Source organism: Oryctolagus cuniculus, chromosome 7 (genome assembly GCF_964237555.1).
Source record: "Oryctolagus cuniculus chromosome 7, mOryCun1.1, whole genome shotgun sequence".
Taxonomy (NCBI): Eukaryota; Metazoa; Chordata; class Mammalia; order Lagomorpha; family Leporidae; genus Oryctolagus; species Oryctolagus cuniculus.
The window spans coordinates 8,994,817-9,012,046 of record NC_091438.1 but is presented as its reverse complement, the minus strand read 5'-3'; the positions used below and the strand labels follow the sequence as shown (position 1 = coordinate 9,012,046).

Below are 17,230 nucleotides of genomic sequence, written 5' to 3'. Positions count from 1 at the left end.
ATGACCTGGGAAAGCAGCAGAAGATGGCCCAAGTCCTTGGGCCCCTGCACTCACGTGGGGAGACCTAGAGGGAGCTCCTGGCTTCCGTCTGTCCCAGGCCTGACCATTATGGTCATTTGGGCCTGGCCATTGTGGTCATTTGGGGAGTGAACAGTGGATGGAACGCTTCCCTCTCTCTGCCTCTGTCTCTCCCTTTCTGTAACTTTGCCTTTCAAATAAATAAATAAATCTTTTAAAAAAATTTCATTATCCTCATGATAAGTATGTGGAAAGGATGCACAGAGAGGTTAAGCAACTTGACCGGAGTCACATAGCTTCCACATGAAATAATGCTGTCAAATCCCTCCTCTGACCCAGTCTGCAATCCATAACAACAAAAACTGCAAGTTACTAAGGGCTTATTATGTGCTAGACACTTTAAATGCATTCACAGTCTCACTTATCATCACAACTTCATAACCAAGGTGTTACTGCATCCATTTCACAAATGGCAAAATGAGGATCCCAGAAATGAAGCGGAAGTAGCCAGTAGCCAGCAGGTGCAGAGCCGGGTCTCCATGAGCACAGAACCCGGGCTGTGCACTCCTGGCCTCTCTCTGCTGCAGGCTCTCAGCCTAGGAACCACGACGGGCGGCATAGGGGGAGGCAGAAATGGCCAGGAGCGTCCGGCTCGCGAGAGCCAGCGGCTGTCCCGCCCAGAGGGTCTCTACGGTGACAACCGTTTGTGTGAAGGGACAAAAGCTTGCGCCAGCCTCCCCATGGGCGTCGGAGGGGCAGAGCAGCTGCCTGGCTGCCTCCCCCATCCTCGGCCTGGGCACCCCCAAGGCGCGGGTGGCAGCGGTCACCCCGCTGCACCTGCCAGCCGGGTCTCCGCCGTCTCCTCCACGCTCCGATCTCTGTGCCGCGGCTCCGGCTGAGCCTGAGCTCTTACCACGGGGCTGGCAGTGCCCCGGCACCCCGTGCGCCTTCCCTCGGATCCCAAGAGAAGGCCTGGAGAGAGGCAGCCACACCACAGGCTCGCATTCACCCTCGGCCCTCACGTTCCTGCGCTTCTGGGGTGGGGGGGTGCACGGAGTTCCAGCCGGCTCCCAAGGGAAGCCGCTTCTGTTCGGGGCACACCCTGGTCCACGTTTGTCGAAATTCCTCACGCACAGACAGCCACGCAAGAAATGGCTGACCACAGCCACTGTGGAAGCCAAAGATGACCTAGAGGCTGACCCCTGACCTTGAACAGGCCAATCAGTGCCTGCCGGACACAGCTGCACAGTGGGGCCCACACAACCCAGAGAACTAGTTTCTATAAGCATTGCATTAAAAGTTCTGTGTTGAGGCAGGTGCTGTGGCCTAGGGGGTTAAGCATCCCATATGGGCGCCGGTTCGAGTTCTGCTGCTCCATTTCGGAATCAGCTCCCTGCTATGGCCTGGAAAGCAGTGGAAGATGGCCCAAGTGCTTGGGGCCCGGCACCTGTGTGGGAGACCTGGAAGAGGCTCCTGGCTTCAGCCTGGCCCAGCCCCACCTGTTGCATGTAGCTCTGTCTTTCAAATAAATAAAAAAAGAAATCTTTAAAAAAATAAGTTCCTTATTGCTCAAGTGTATTTTAGATGGTGACTGCTCACGTTAGAATGACTTCTACTCATAGTCAAAATTTTTTTAAAGATTTATTTATTTATTTGAAAGGCAGAGAGAGAGAGAGAGAGAGAGATCTTCCATCTACTGGTTCACTCCGCAGATGGCCACAATGGCCAAGGCCAGGCTAGGCCAAAGCCAGGATTCAGGGACTTCACTCTGATCTCCTGTGTGGGTGCCGGGGCCCAAGCACTTGGGCCATCCTCCCTGCCTTCCCAGACACGTTAGCAGGAAGCTGGATAGGAAGTAAAATAGCTGAGACTGGAGCCAGCGCTCCCATACGGGATGCCTGTGTTGCAAGCTGGGGCCTTACCCAGTGCACCACAACGCCAGCCCTGCCTTAAAGTTCTCAAAGGCAATAATCCTTCGGCTCCGAGTTAAAGCCCTTTCCCATGTCTTCATCGACCCAGGCTTTTACAACAGAATGTCACAGGGTGGGTGACTTAAACAACAGGCTCTCATTTTCCCACAGTTGCAGGCTGCAAGTCCCACACCAGGGTGCCAGCGGTCAGGCTACGGGCAGGGTTTACAGGGCTACCTTCCTGCCAGGCCCTCACACGGCAGCGGAAAGACAGAACCCTGGTCCCTTCATCTCCTAGGAAGACAGGCACCCCACACTCATGGCCTCGGCTTGAACCTAAAACCTCTCCTCTCGCACACTGCACACCCTGTGCTGGGCGCTAAGGCCTGGAAAGGTGCACCCAGGGAGCCAGGTGCATACATTCAGTGTGTAACAATTTGGCACAATCTGACCTCTGGCTTCTTAGGCTGAAAAATACCAGGCAGGAGCTAGACCAGGGGCCGCGTTCTCAAAGGGCTTAGTCACCTGAGCCCAGGAGAGGCAGGGAAGAAGTGACTAGCTGTGGCACGTCCAAAACCCTCCCTCCCTCTCTCTCTCCCTCTCTCCCTCTCTCTCATTAAGCAGTGAGTCAGCAAGGGTCACTTTGTGTCATCAAGAACTTTGGGAAGGGAAAAATCCCTGAGAACCACCTCACTCAGTTTGTTTTACTCCGTCATAGAACTACGCCAGACTCCCCCGGGGTCCCCAAGGATCCCTACTATTATCGTCCTGGCCCCTGGCCAACCAGAAAACCGCCGGTTTTAATAACGTCACGATGAGCCATGCTTATATTCATAAAAGTTCACGATGTTTTTTAAACTCCAAAGTGCACATGGAAGAACAGCAGCTGTGTTTAGAACCAGGAATGCTAAAGATATGCAAGAGATTGCTAGTAACAGCCCTTACTGTTGTTCCCAATGCTACAAAACCCACTTCTTAAAGTGGAATCTATTTATTTTCATCTACATGAAAGGCAGATCAAGAGAGAGAGAGACAGACAGAGACAGACAGACAGAGAGATCTGCCGTCAGCTGAGCCACTCCCCGAATCCTGCAGCAGCGAGCAGAACTCAGCCTGTCTCCCGCAGGGGTGGTGAGGACCCGAGTGTCTGAGCCAGCACTGGCTCTTTCCAGGCTGTGCTGGCAGGAAGCCGGATCAGAAGCAGAGTACTGGGACTTGACCCGGGCACTCCAACATGGGATGTGGGCATCCCAAGCACAGCCTAATCCACTGCCGTGCAATGCCAACTCCCAAAATCTATTTTTGATCTAAAATGTTGGCTCAGTTTTCTGTCTCACAGTCCTGGATGAACATAAAAGCCAGGGCGTGGGTAATTTGCCATGAAGGTTTGCATGGTGTTCAAAGCTTCTGCTAACTGTTTCCAGGCCCGCTTGTTACAGGTTAAGGACCTGCAACAACAGGCTAAGGACAGGGCTGTCTTCCCCAAATCCCCATACAAAGTGGCTTCCAGAGAGCACCCCTGAGGTAGGCCAGGAAGGGTCTTTCAGTGGATGAAACCAAATGGGGCGTCCCAGAGACAAGGGGGCCATAGGAGAGCGACCGTCAGCAGGTGCAGTGTATAAACCACCCAGGGGCAGCACAGGGGCGGGAAACAGAGACACGGGGACCATGTTCCTCTGCGGGTCACAGTGCGCCTTACACACACGCACACACCCTAGGCGCCAGCTCAGTGGGGGCCGCAAGTGGGAACTGACACCTGCTACATGAAGCCTTTGTTAGTGTTCACGGGTACAGGAGGCGCCGCCGTGTGGAGCTGCTGTTCCCTGGCTGGCCAGAGGCTCGCCCCGGGGCAGAGGGCCATCCGGGGCCATGGCCCCCTCTGCAGCTTGCAGGCAGCCAGCAGCGGCCACCCCAAGTGAACTCTGGAGACTTCCTCAGCTCACAGGCGGCCCTGGGGAGCTCTGTTTAGAGGGCGCCTGCTAGGACAAACCCTACTCTCGGAGCAGCGAGGCCCAGGTTTGCAGGGAGGTGTCACCCACAGCACGGGCGTGATCAGATGGCCGTGGGGCTCCCTCATACCCCCGAGGTATCTCCCCGGCCCCGCCATTCCCCTCTTTCTCTCTACTTCTCAAACAGAGAAAGAATTGGGGTAACAGGTCACATTTCTCTGTCATTTCCACGAGTGTGAAGTCTAAGCACGCTGTCCTTGTGGAGTGCCCAGAGCGGCATTGCCTCAAGATGCTTGGTTCCTCCACTGGGCGTGGAGGCTGGGAGCCTCTGCAGTGGGTGAGCAGGGGCAGCCACGCCATTCTCCAGGGCATGCCTGTAAGCCCCATCAGGACAGCCATCAAGACTTCCTGATCACCCATGAGCCAGTGCCAAGGAAAGACCCTCCGAAGTATTCCATGTGGCGCCTCCAGAATCATTTTCCTTTCAGAAGGGTATTTGCAAAGTCTGATACTGATCTTGAGTAAGCTAATGGTATGGCAAGAACCACCCATCCACAAATAGACTTGGCCAGTAACCATGGAAAGTCCTACAGTATAGTAAATAATAGCTATTTTTGAGTGAACATGTGAACAGATGAACATCCCAAATTAAATACTTTTTGTATAGAACTTATGATGTTCTAAAATTTTCCGGGGCTGTATGAAGACCTTAGTTGCTAACACTTGGACAGCACCCTATTTTGAAAATGCCTGGCTTGTAGGATCAATAGAAGATAAATCTGAAAAAACATTTTGGAAATTCTTTGTAATTTTGCATATCAAATGATCTGAATACAAAAAGACAAAAAAAAAAAACAAAACAGAATTTTCGATGTTTCCACCCTACCCAGTATCGACTCATTCAACCTGGGATAAGCCAGCCCCTAAATAAACCTGTTTTCATAAGTGTTCTTAAGAGTTCTGCATGGGGCCAGTGCTGTGCCATAGCGGATGAAGCCACCGCCTGCAGTGACGGCATCCCACATGGGCACTGGTTCAAGTCCTGGCTGCTCCTCTTCCAATCCAGCTCTCTGCTATGGCCTGGGAAAGCAGTAGAAGATGGCCCAAATTCTTGGGCCCCTGCACCCATGTTGGAGAACTGAAGGAAGCTCCTGGCTCCTGGTGTCGGATCCACACAGCTCCGGCCATTGCAGCCAACTGGGGAGTGAACCAGCGGATGGAGGACCTCTCTCTCTGCTTCTGCTCTCTGCATAACTCTGATTTTCAAATAAATAAATCAATCTTTAAAAAATAAAAAAGTGTTCTGTACTTTTCTTCTATAAAAGAGTGCCATGATCTGGTCAGTCAAGGTTAAATTCTGCCATTGTCTTTGGCCTCATTGGCTCTACATCGAAGCCCAGAGCACAGAAAACCTGCAAAGTTCTTTCCCAGTTGTCGGAGGGAGCTCCCTGGTTGTGGCGTGTCACTGTCTGTCCCGGCTACTCTCCAGGAAACAACGACAATTCCAAAGCTAATAAAACAGAATCACTTGCTACACCTGCGGCCACAGTAGGCACACAGTCCCATAGGAAGCTGTCTTTCCCCTGCCTGTGTAGGGCTTGTGATGGTTAACGGGGAAGAAATGTTAAACAATCCAAAAGATGTGAACCAGTGCAGTGGAAAGTCTTGGAGTCCCTTACTAAATTGAGGAAGAAGGTAACTACCATGAAACTGCTTTGCACAGACACACACGCCTGCCAAGAGAGACTACCTTGGGGCCAGCGCCAGGGCGTAATGGGTTAATCCTCTGCCTGCGGCACCGGCATCCCATATGGGCACCGGTTCTAGTCCTGGCTGCTCCTCTTCCAATCCAGCTCTCTGCTATGGCCTGGGAAAGCAGCAGAAGATGGCCCAAGTGCTTGGGCCCCTGCACCCACATGGGAGACCTGGAAGAAGCTCCTGGCTCCTTGTTTCGGATCAATGCAGCTCCGGCCATTGCAGCCATTTGGGGAGTGAACCAACGGAGGGAAGACCTTTCTCTCTGTCTCTCCCTTTCACTGTCTGTAACTCAACCTCTCAAATAAATAAATAAAAAACCTTAAAAAGAGAGAGAGAGAGAGAGAGACTACCTTGTTGAAACTATGCTCCTACTTGTCTGACTGTTTGGACGTATTGTGCCACTACCCAACTCAAGGCGACGCTAGGAGATAAAGCTAAGCAGTTAACTGTCTCTTCCATTGTCCTCCTGAAAAAGATCAGTTTGACATCGGAATCTAAGACCCTTTAGGCTGTGGAAGGTGTTTCCTAAGCGTATTCACCCTTAACTACTACACGCCAAGCAGAAAAGAAGTATCTTATCCTGAGAACTTCTTTACAGCGTAACAGAAATACTTCCTAAACACTGAACTGAGCATGAATGTCCCCAATCAGAAGATATTTAAAGCCGCAAGGGTATTTATACCTTAGCCATATCTTCCTGTAGCAATAAGAGCCTGAAGCCCATGGGCAGCGTGGAGCCACTCACCATCGACCTCTGGTTGTGAGCAGCACAGCGCACTTCTCTCCTGCTCCCCTTGCCTCTCTAGTTATTCGCTCGGACAGCCAGCAAGTGTGGATCAGCCACCCTGGCTTCGACAGCACTTCTCCCCTCATTAGATGATCTATTCAAATGCATTCGTGCCATCAGGAGATTGCACAACAGACATGATGTTTGCCTCTTCCATCATCAACCTGACCTTTCATTTTCCTCTTTCTGACAACCCCAGATTTATCTTAGTGGAAGCTGTTTACCAAAGAGATACAGCCTCATAGGCAGCTCCCAGCCGATGTTCTCCAGTTCGCATTCCCTGCCTCTCATTCTAGAGAAGGGAGGCAGGGATGGGTCTGCTGAACCATCCAGACTGCCCACACCTTGGACCTGAGCCCCGGTTGTCCAGACTCCCCATCACCCTCCCTTCCACAGGGTGCCAAACAGCATTCCAATACCCACTGCTCCTCTTGCCGTCACCCCCTCCTCACCCCGCAGTTGGCCTGTTCGGGGAATTCCTCCTCTGTGGCTATCACAGATCCGTCTATGCTTCCCTCTCTCTTTCCCAACACTAACTGTTCAACCCAAACCCTGAACTTCCAGAGGACCAAATCGCCAGAGCCAGTGGCAGGCCCTCTGCAGACAGACCTATTGCACAGAGGAGAGGCATTTGGTTTGTTGTTTGGTTGCTTTGGATGCCCCTCCCTCCACCCATCCATCCATCCATCCATCCATCCAACAAAAGATATTGTATATAGACTGGTCTCCCTACATTGAAGAAGCCTCATCCTTGGGAACCCACAGGGAATGTACACGAAATAATCAGAGAATACCTCGATGCTGAAGTGTGCATTGAAGTGAGGGCTAGACGTTCAGACAGGGAGGAGACCACAACAGGCTTCAACAACTGGGTAAGGAGTTACAGCGCCAGGCAGCCTGAGCTGAGGAAACTCAAGGAGGAAGGCAGCATTAAAGTGAAGAACCAGGGTCAGCACAGTGGGTTAAGCCGCTGTCTGTGATGCCAGCATCCCATATGGCACTGGTTCAAGTCCCAGCTGTTCCACTTCCAACCCAGCTCCCTAGTAATACACTTGGGAGAGCAGCGGAGGATGGTCCAAGTGCTTGGCCCCCTGCAACCCATGTGGGAGACCTGGATGGAGTTCCAGGCTCCTGGCTTCAGCCTGACCCAGCCCTGGCTATCGTGGCCATTTGGGGAGTGAACCAGCAGATGGACAATCTCTCTCTCTGTGTCTCCCTCCCTCTCTCTCTCTCTCTCTGCAACTCTTTCAAATAAATAAATAAATCTTTTTAAAAAGTAATAAAATAACATGAAAGACCGAGGCTTATTCCCTCTCCTTCTTCAGGATGCTGGTCTGCTGCTCAGGGCAGGAGGAGACCCTCGGAGATGGTGGCTCCGTTGTGCAGTGCACTCTGGGCTAGGGCCAGCATCCTCACATCAGATCTTTCCTTAACTGTGACAGGTCAAAGGTCCTATGTTCCTACTTGAAAGATTCTCTTATCACTAAGGATCATTTATTTGCCTTGTTTTTAAAGATTTATTTATTTGAAAGTCAGAGTTACATAGAGAGAGGAGAGGCAGAGAGAGAGAGAGGTCTTCCATCTGCTGGTTCACTCCCCAGTTGGCCACAACAGCCAGAGCTGCGCTGATCCGAAGCCAGGAGCCAGGAGCTTCCTCCGGGTCTCCCACGTGGGTGCAGGGGCCCAAGCACTTGAGCCATTTTCTACTGCTTTTCCAGGCTAAGGCAGAGAGCTGGATCGGAAGTGGAGCAGTGGGGACTCCAACTGGTGCCCGTATGGGATGCCAGCACTGCAGGCAGCAGCTTAACCCACTACGCCTTAGTGCCAGCCCCTTAGTTGCCCTTTAATAAAAGAATTCAGTGTCTGAATGAGACACTTTTCTTAAAGCATTTTAGAGTGAAATGTAGCCTAAGAAGTTAGGGGAGAAGATCCAAAAGGTCCCAAAGAGACAACTTAAGTCAAAACATTTGGAAATCCTGTTTTATCTTTAAAGGTAATCGTAAAAATGCATCTCTCCTACTCTTCCCTCTGATAGCCATGCGCATGTCTTGCTGTGACCTTTGCTGGATCAGGCCTCGAATGCCACCTTCTCAGAGGGGCTTCTCATGTCACACATCCAGCCGCTGAGCCCAAGTGACTTTCTTCTGGGCACTCACCCCTCCTGCTGCTCAGCCATTCTCTAGATCTCCACACTAAAATGCAAGCTCCCATCTAACAACGTGGCTTCTACCTTGCACAAAGCAGACCCTCAATATACACCTGTTAGTTGAGCAATATTTACTCTATAGGGGCCAACACTGTGGCGTGGTGGGTAAAGCCAACCCTGTGACACCAATATCCCAAATGGGCACCAGTTCAAGTCCTCGCTGCTCCACTTCTGATCAGCTCCCTGCTAACGCACCTGGGAAAGCAGCGGAAGATGGCCTAAGTCCTTGAATGCCTGTACCCACAGGGGAGACCCAGATGAAACTCCTGGCTCCTAGCTTTGCCATGACCCAGCCCTGGCCATTGGAGCCGTTTGGGGAGTGAACCAGCAGACTGAAGATCTTTCTCTCTCTCTGTAACTCTGCCTTTCAAATAAATAAAGTAAATCTTTAAACAACGGATTTACTCTATAATATCTATGATTTTCTTTTTTTTAAGATTTATTTATTTGAAAGTCAGAGTTATACAGAGAGGCAGAGAGAGAGAGGTCTTCCGTCCACTGGTTCACTCCCCAGATGGCTACAACAGTCGGAGCTGTGCTGATTGGAGGCCAGGAGCTTCTTCTGAGTCTCCCACATGGGTGCAGAGGCCCAAGGACTTGGGCCATCTTCCACTGCTTTCCCAGGCCATAGCAGAGAGCTGGCTTGGAAGAGGAGCAGCCGGGACTAGAACCGGTGCCCATATGGGATGCCAGCACTGCAGGTGGTGGCTTTACCCACTACGCCACAGCGTCGGCCCCTATGATTTTCTTTGAAATTACAACAAATCAATGCTTTAATGATGAATTTTTTTAAGTTTGCCAGAATATGTTTGAATAAAATTAAGCAATAGCAGTGGCTGGAGCCAGGCTTCATTACAACGAACTACATCAACGGTCAGTGCACCCTGTTCTGGGACACTGCCACCGTGATACTGTGAGGCTGTTCCCAGACCTTGATAAATTAACACATTGCAACAGGTGCAATACAAAGCGACACAGATGACACAGACCTCATAGTCTCCCTGACAGTGTGAGTTAAATGACAGGAAGATACATAATTAACAGAGTATAAAGTGTAAGTAGAGGAAAAGACAAACCAGGGACCAGAGAGAGTAAAGCAAGTTCCAAGAAGGAGGATAAGGACTCCAGGGAGCGTATTAGTCAGCTCAGCTGCTGTAACAAAGAGCCATGGACCGAGCAGCTCCTGAACAACAAAGGGCCTTTTCTCCAGTTTGAGGGGACAGAAGGTGCCAGGTCAAGCTCTGGCAGACGTGGGGTCTGGCCAGGGCTCCGGGTTGCAGATCGCCGTCTTCTCCACGTGGCCTCACACAGCAAAGCAAGAGCCGCGGAGCTCTCTGAGGCCCCTCTTGTAAGGGCACTCACCCCATCCATGACCTCACCGCCCCGCAACATCCCCACTACACACACCAACACCCTGGGGGCTCGGATGCCGACACACATTCAGCCCACCACAGAGCGTCTCTCAGGGCAGCAACCGGAAGCCCTGCCTGCTGCAGCATCGGTGTGAAAGCTCTGTCTACCCCAAGCCCTGCGGGGGCATCCGAGGAGCACTTCACACCACAGGCGATCCCAGAGACTCAGCCCAAGACTCCGTCCCACGTGCAGCCCGGTGCAGCGTGCTTGCAGGTGCTGGAGAACTCCCAGGACTCTCCTTGTTCCTCGTCCCGCTCACGGGAGTTCAGAGTCAGCGCTGACACGTGCTTGACCTGGCTTTTCTCTCCTCCTGTGGCTGTGGATTCATTTCCTGTTTTCCTCTGAACTGCGCTATTTTACATGGTTTTAATATAAGTTAGATGACAGAAATTCTCCCTGGAAACATGTGGAATAGAAATCTTCATTTTCAGCATGGTGGTGTAGTGCGTAAAGCGACCACCTGCAACACTGGCATCCCAGATGGGCGCTGGTTTGAATCCCGGCTGCTCCACTTCCAATCCAGCTCCCTGCTAATGGCCTGGGAAAGCAGTGGAAGATAGCCCAAGAAGATGGCCTGGCCATTGCAGCCAACCGGGAAGTGAACCAGTGGATGGAAGATCTCTCTCTCTCTCTAATAAATAAATATTTTTTAAAAAGAAATCTTAATTTTCCTGTAATTAACTAGATCTGAAAATATTTAATAAGCCAACCTTCTTTCGAGCTCCTAGGTCTTGATCTTGGGGTCTGTAATTTCTAAGACTAACCTGATAGTGATGAAGCACATTAATATTTCAACATTTCCAAAGAATTGGTCTGGCTTCTTAAGAAATTCCGCAAAGTCACACCTGTAGTAGGTCTGTAGTGTGTAAAATAATCTGTAAACAGTGAATGAGCAAGATTATATGGCATGAATAGATTAGATACGAAGCACTTTTCTCTCCAACAGGAGGAAGTGGCTTTGTTGTCAGCTTGCTTCAATGCTTACTCACCACTGGCCCCGTGTGGTCACTCTCCAGATAACACTTTGGAAAACTTGTCAAGATGTTCCTGGTCTATCAAATAGAAAGGAGGATAATTCTGGTCCCTGAATCCCCTAGCTCCTAAAATCCAACAGACAGTTCAAGAAACAACTGCACTCTAATTCACAGTACATATGAACTATAGATATTACTTACTGCAGAGATCTACATTTTAATTAAGGTTTTTAAATCTATTACTCCAACTTTCAGGGTCTCCAAATTTCCAAATGATCAAACTCATGAAGATGGCAACTACTGAGAGACAGCATAGTGAGCTGAATTTAAAAACGGGCTTGGGGCAGGCATTTGGCCCAGCAGTAAGTTGCCATTTTGGATGCCCTATCCCATATCTGAGTGCTTGATCCAAGTCCTGGCTCTACTTCTGATCCAGCTTCTTGCTAATGCACATCCTGGGAGGTAGCAGAGGACGGCTCGAGTGCTCGGGTCCCTGCACCCACACGGGAGACCTGAATGGAGTTCCCAGTGCCTCTGCAGCCTGGCCCAGCCTTGGCTCTTGCAGGCATTTGGGGAGTGAACCATGGATGGAAGATCCCTCTGTGTCTGTCAAGAAAATGGCTCCATAGTCAAATAACCTGGGTTCAATTTATGTCTCCCCCACCTTTAATCGGTCCTCAGTTTTCTCATCAATAAAGTGGGGGCAATACTCCCTAGCTCCTGAAATTGTTTAGAGGATTAAATGAGAATACACATTTCACACACTTAGGAGACAGCTGGACTCAAAGCAAGCTCTCAGCAAGAGGTGTGCATGGTTACATCCTCCACGGCAAACGCCGCCTAGGCAGGACAGTGCCCTGCTTTGGATGTGGCTGTCCCCTCCAAAACTCACTTTGGAATCTGGTTGCCATGGTAGCACTGCTGGGAGGGAGGACCCAGCGGGAGCAAGCTTCTGATGAATGGATTAATGCTTTCCCGTGGCAATGGGTCAGCCACTGTGGGAGTTGGCCCCATCTTCCCTGCTCCCCTGTGCCCAGCTGTCACCCACTCAACACGGGGCCATCACCCGAGGCTGAGCAAATGCTGGCTCCACCCTCATGGACCTCCAGACCTGTGAGCCAGGAGAAACCTCTTTCCTTTCTAAATCCCCCAGGCTCAGGCGTTCTATTCCAGCAACACAAACACCAGCAACGCAGGAACAGATGGAGCCGGGGCCACAGCTGCCCTGGACCTGCTGTGTGACCTTAGACAGGTTGCACAGCTTCTCTGGGTCTCTGTGGGTCAGGCACTGAGTTGGAAAATCTCCAAGGTCTCAGTAATATTAGATTAAGACAACACGTGGGAAGAGACAGGGGCAGAAAGGGTAGGGAGGTGGGCACAAAGAGAGAGGCGTATGAAGAAAAAACCCCACATATAATCACTCTGAAGTCTAGATCAACTATTTTTTTTAAAGATTTATTTTTATTTATTGGAAAGGCAGAGTTACAGAGAGAAGAGAGAGAGAGAGAGATCTTCCATCTGTTGGTTCATTCTCTAAATGGTCACAATGGCCAGGACTGAGCCAGACTAAAGCCAGGAGCCAGGAGCCAGGAGCTTCTTCCAAGTCTCCCACGTGGGTGCAGGTGCCCAAGGACCTGGGCCATGCTCCATGGCTTTCCCAGGCCATTAGCAGGGAGCTGGATTGGAGTGGAGCATCCAGGACTCAAACCAGCGTCCATATGGGATGAGGGCACTGCAGACGACGGCTTAACCCACTGTGGCACAGCGCACAACATATTTTTAAATTAATTATCAACTTTTTATTAATCAACCTCCATATCTGAGACAGAACACACAGCATCTGTCTCTCTGCATCTACCTTATCATAAGGATCTCCAGTTCCACTAATTTCACTGCCACCGTCAGGACTGCATTCTTCTTGTGGCAGAATAGTCCACTGTATATATGGACCACTTTTTAGTTTTAATGTATGCATCTGTGCTGAGCTGTAGAGGCTGGAAGTGGGCAGGGCGGGAGGAAGGCAGACAGAGGCTGTCTGGGTGATGGGTGCCACAGCCCAGTCCAGGGTGGCGAGTTCTAGGGTTCCATGGTGCAGTGGGGCAGCTCCAGCTCACGGTCAGGTACCACACTCTGCACAAACAGCTGCAAGAGCGGAGCTGGCGGGCTGCAGACAGAAGGAAAGGAAAGAAAGGCCAGTTTGCTTTGTGTACATGTGTTGAGATATTCCTCTGCACCCCATAAAAATGTACAAGTATTGCACGGTAATCAGCAATGTGGAAAACTGAGATAAACTTTAAAAATAGGACGATGCTTGTAAAAATATGTGTCACGATTTTGATCCCTTGTCTTGTTTCAAAGTTTACATTTCTGTGACGAGTTCGTCTTGATCTGTGAGAGAAAACTCAGCACTGCCCTTTAGAGCGTATAAAAATCTGTGTTTTGATGTGATTGGATTCTCCCTTTGGGGAAAGAAATGCTCTTTTCTATCATTTCCCACGCAGCCCCAGTTCTGACCACCACACAGGGAAAATTCTTTCTCTAAGGCTGCTCTCCCTCCTCCCTCCCAGGCTAACGCCTGTGCTTATCTTATCCCAGCCTAACATAAACCATCGTCACCAAATGCAGTCCGTTTGCAACATCCACGGTCTTGTCAGGGAGTTTCAGGTTTGTACTAAAAAGCCTCCGTCTTCGGGAGCTTTGTAATCCACCAAGATATTCCTAAAAGATGAACAATCTAGAACTTTCCCTTGTTTTTAGGGATCGCAGATTCAGAATTAGAAACTACCTGTCATCAGACTTTATGTTGCCTGGACCGAGCTAGGGAAGGAAAAGCTTTGACCACCACAGGAGACGAGCAGCAGGGATTCCACGCGAGGACACACTCGTGCTGGGGCCACGTCTCTGCTGGGGGTCCAGGGCACCCTTCCTGGGAGCCAGACCCTCTGTGTCGTGCTGGTGGATGGATCGATGGATCGCCGCAGCCCCATGGACCCTTCTACCATGGCAATGTGACACAACTGCACAGCTGAGGGCAGAGATGACCAGGGCTTCCAAATCCAGTTATTTCTGCTGTCTTAACATCACAGCAAAGGAAAACAGGACATCTGGTCACCTGTGAGTGACAGAGCAGTGCAACCATTCACGTGACACCACCACGGCCAACACAGGCACCTGCTGAGCCCTGCTGCGGCCCTCATTTTCAGGTAGCTCAGGGGTGTGGAGGGGCTCGAGATACAGCTGATCAAAGAGCGGCCACCAAGACCATGGCGAGGAGTGCGGAACAGAGCGGCTGGGGGCAGGACCACCTGGCAGGTACCTGCCTGCAGCTTTTAACCTGATGGCGAGGAGACCCTCTGGAGGGAGCTGAGCAAGTCCATGGGCACATCAGAGTGAAATGACACCGGAGAGAGGCTCCCAAAGACGCTTCCCTCAGAGAATCAAGAATACGAGGCCCAAGTGGTGGCACAGTGGGTTAAGCTATCTGCTGTGACGCTGGCATCCCATATGGGCGCTGGTTCATGTCCCGGCTGCTGCTCGACTTCCCATCCGGCTCCCTGCTAATGTGCCTGGGAAAGCAGCAGAGGATGGCCCATGTGCTTGGGCCCCTGCACCCATGTGGGAGACCAAGGTGAAGCTCCTGGCTCTGCCTTAACCCAGCTCGGCCACTCTGGCCATTTGGGGAGTGAACCAGCAAATGGAAGACCTCTCTCTCTCTCCCTCTGTCTCTCTCCCTCTGTAGCCCTTTCAAACAAATAAATACATCTTTAAAAAAAAAAAATCAGAGGTCATGGGGTTTTTCAATGACTACACTGGGAGTTTGAAACACCCTCAAGTTCTGAGAGACGGTGTTTCTACACTGAATTCTGCAACCAGCCAAACCACTGTTGGAATGTGAGGATAGGAGAAAGTTCCAAAAGCACAAATCCTCAAACACTTACCTCTCACGCATCGTTTCTTGCTAAGATTCTGGAGTGAGTGATTCATTCAGTTGATAAGGGGAGGCAGGAGAAGACAGGAGACAGCAAAACGAGAGGCAACCGGAATCCCCACAGTGACTATGTCTCTAGCTTGAATCGTCACTGTCTCCAGAAAATGGCAAATAAAGAAATAACTGCGCCTTAAACAGAGCAGACGACTGCCTCCTCCTTACACTGTCCAGGGCTGCTGGGACACCCGTCCCCACCAGGACGCAGGCTGCTGTGTCTCCGCTCCCAAGGCCAATTCCGAGTGGGCTGACGGCTGAGAGGGCCACTGGAGAGCTGGCCCACACAGGCACTTCCAAGAAGGGACGATGGGAAGGACAGGCCCGCCTTGCTTGGAGGAGGCCTCCCAAAGACTGCACCAAGTCCTTTCCCTTAGCATTCACTGGTCATAATTTAGTCACATGGCCTTGTGTAGCTGCAAAGGAGCCTGCAAAAGGGAGTTTCTACTCCAGGTATGCACGTGTGCACTTACAAATCCAAGGTCCTCCGACCACACATCTAGCAAGCTCCGCACAGTGGCAAGGGCAAGACAGCAGTGTGCAGGAGGCCTAGGAAACCATCAGTCCCAACTGAGGCATGTGACAGGGCTCTGAGAGAGATTTCCTCAAGATGAAATTGATGGCTGGGGCCAGCACTGTGGTGCAGCGGGTTACTGCCCTGGTCTGAAGCACCGGCATCCCATATGTGCGCCGGTTCTAGTCCCGGCTGCTCCTCTTCTGATCCAGCTCTCTGCTATGGCCTGGGAAAGCAGTAGAAGATGCCCAAGTACTTGGGCCCCTGCACCTGCGTGGGAGACCCAGAAGAAGCTCCTGGCTCCTGCCTTCAGGTCAGCACAGCTCCATCCGTTGCAGCCATCTGGGGAGTGAACCAGCAGATGGAAGACCTCTCTCTTTCTCTACCTCTCTCTAACTCTTTCAAATAAATAAAATAAATCTTTAAAAAAAAGATGAAATTGATGGCATATGTGGTTTTACTTAAAGATTTATTTCAAAAGGTAGAGTTACAGAAGAAGAGATCCTCCATCTGCTGGTTCATTTCCCAAATGGCTGCAACAGCTGGTGCTGGGCCATGTAGGCCAAAGTCAGGAGTCTGGAGCTCCATCGGGTCTCCCACATGGGTGGCAGGGACTCAAGCACTTGGGCCATCATCCACTGCTTTGCAAAGAGCATTAGCAGGGAGCTGGATTGGAAGGGGAGCAGCCGGGACTCCAACCAGTGCTCCTATGGGATGCTGGTGTCACTTAACCCACTGCACCGAAATACTGGTCTGAGCAAATGCATTTTAGCTTATTCAGGGGGATCAACACAACTGAAAAAAAGGTTTGAGGTTGGTTTGAGAATGCGTACATTAAAACCCAGGCTAAACAAAACAGAATACGGTTATTAACTTGGGGGAATGGGATGTGCCACAGGACGAGCAATCACGGCGCATTCCGTGGCGGAACTCTAATCCACGTGTACATAACCGAGCTCACGTAAACCCTGAGCAGCCCCAGCAGGAAGGACAGCACTCCGTGGGCAGGGTGAACGAACCCCAACGGGAGCTCTGTGCGGTGGAGTTTAAAAAGTGCTACAGCTTGTCCCCGACAGGCCAGCTCCCACAGTGACAACGTCAAAACACAAAACGCAGCCCAGCAACCTCGTCCTACAACTGCAGAAGCAGCTGAAGAGACGGCGGTGATGGCCTTGGGGGAGGAGGCAGTCAGCCAGTGAGTCTGGGCCTGCACGGCGGGCCTGTGCTCCTTGGTGTTCAAATAAACACGAACGCACTTTGCAAGGAGGAGCTTATTCTTCAGTAATAGACAGTAGAGCAGCTGATGTCCCGTCAGCACTTTCCTTGGGGGAGGGACTGCGCAGAGGCGCTGTGGTTCACCTCCCTTAAACCTTAGCAACCTGTGAGACGGCAGAGATCCTAGGATCCACTTTGCAGCTAAGGAAGCTGGAGCTCACAGGGCTTTGCTGAGGTCCCCAGTCGCCGGCGCCCACTGTGCCCCTCCATGCAGCGCTGCAAACTCACTGCAGGCAAGGACCTGGGCTCAGGCTCCTGGCACAGCACTCACCCAGCCTTGAGCTTGTCTGTGTTACTGGTTGTTTTGCTGTCCTAAAACCTTCACTTTTCCAGGCACACCAGATGCAGAGGCCAGGAGCCCAGCAGGACAGCTGTCCCTGGGATCCTGCCTTCCTCCCCATGCCCTGGGGCATGCATTCGGCCTGCAGTCACCCGTGACCCCGT

General features: G+C 51.2%; 1 long non-coding RNA gene across 3 annotated transcripts in view; it reads right to left on the bottom strand.

Annotated features, from left to right (window-relative positions):
- Window positions 1–17,230, bottom strand: part of LOC103349986 (uncharacterized) — a 119,605-nt gene that overhangs the window by 82,116 nt on the left and 20,259 nt on the right. The window contains exon 3 of one of the 3 annotated variants that reach the window (XR_011390268.1): window positions 6,381–13,179. The exons of the other annotated variants lie outside the window; for them this stretch is intronic. This is a non-coding gene — a long non-coding RNA (uncharacterized lncRNA). The remainder of the gene's footprint in view (window positions 1–6,380; window positions 13,180–17,230) is intronic. 3 annotated transcript variants of the gene reach the window in all.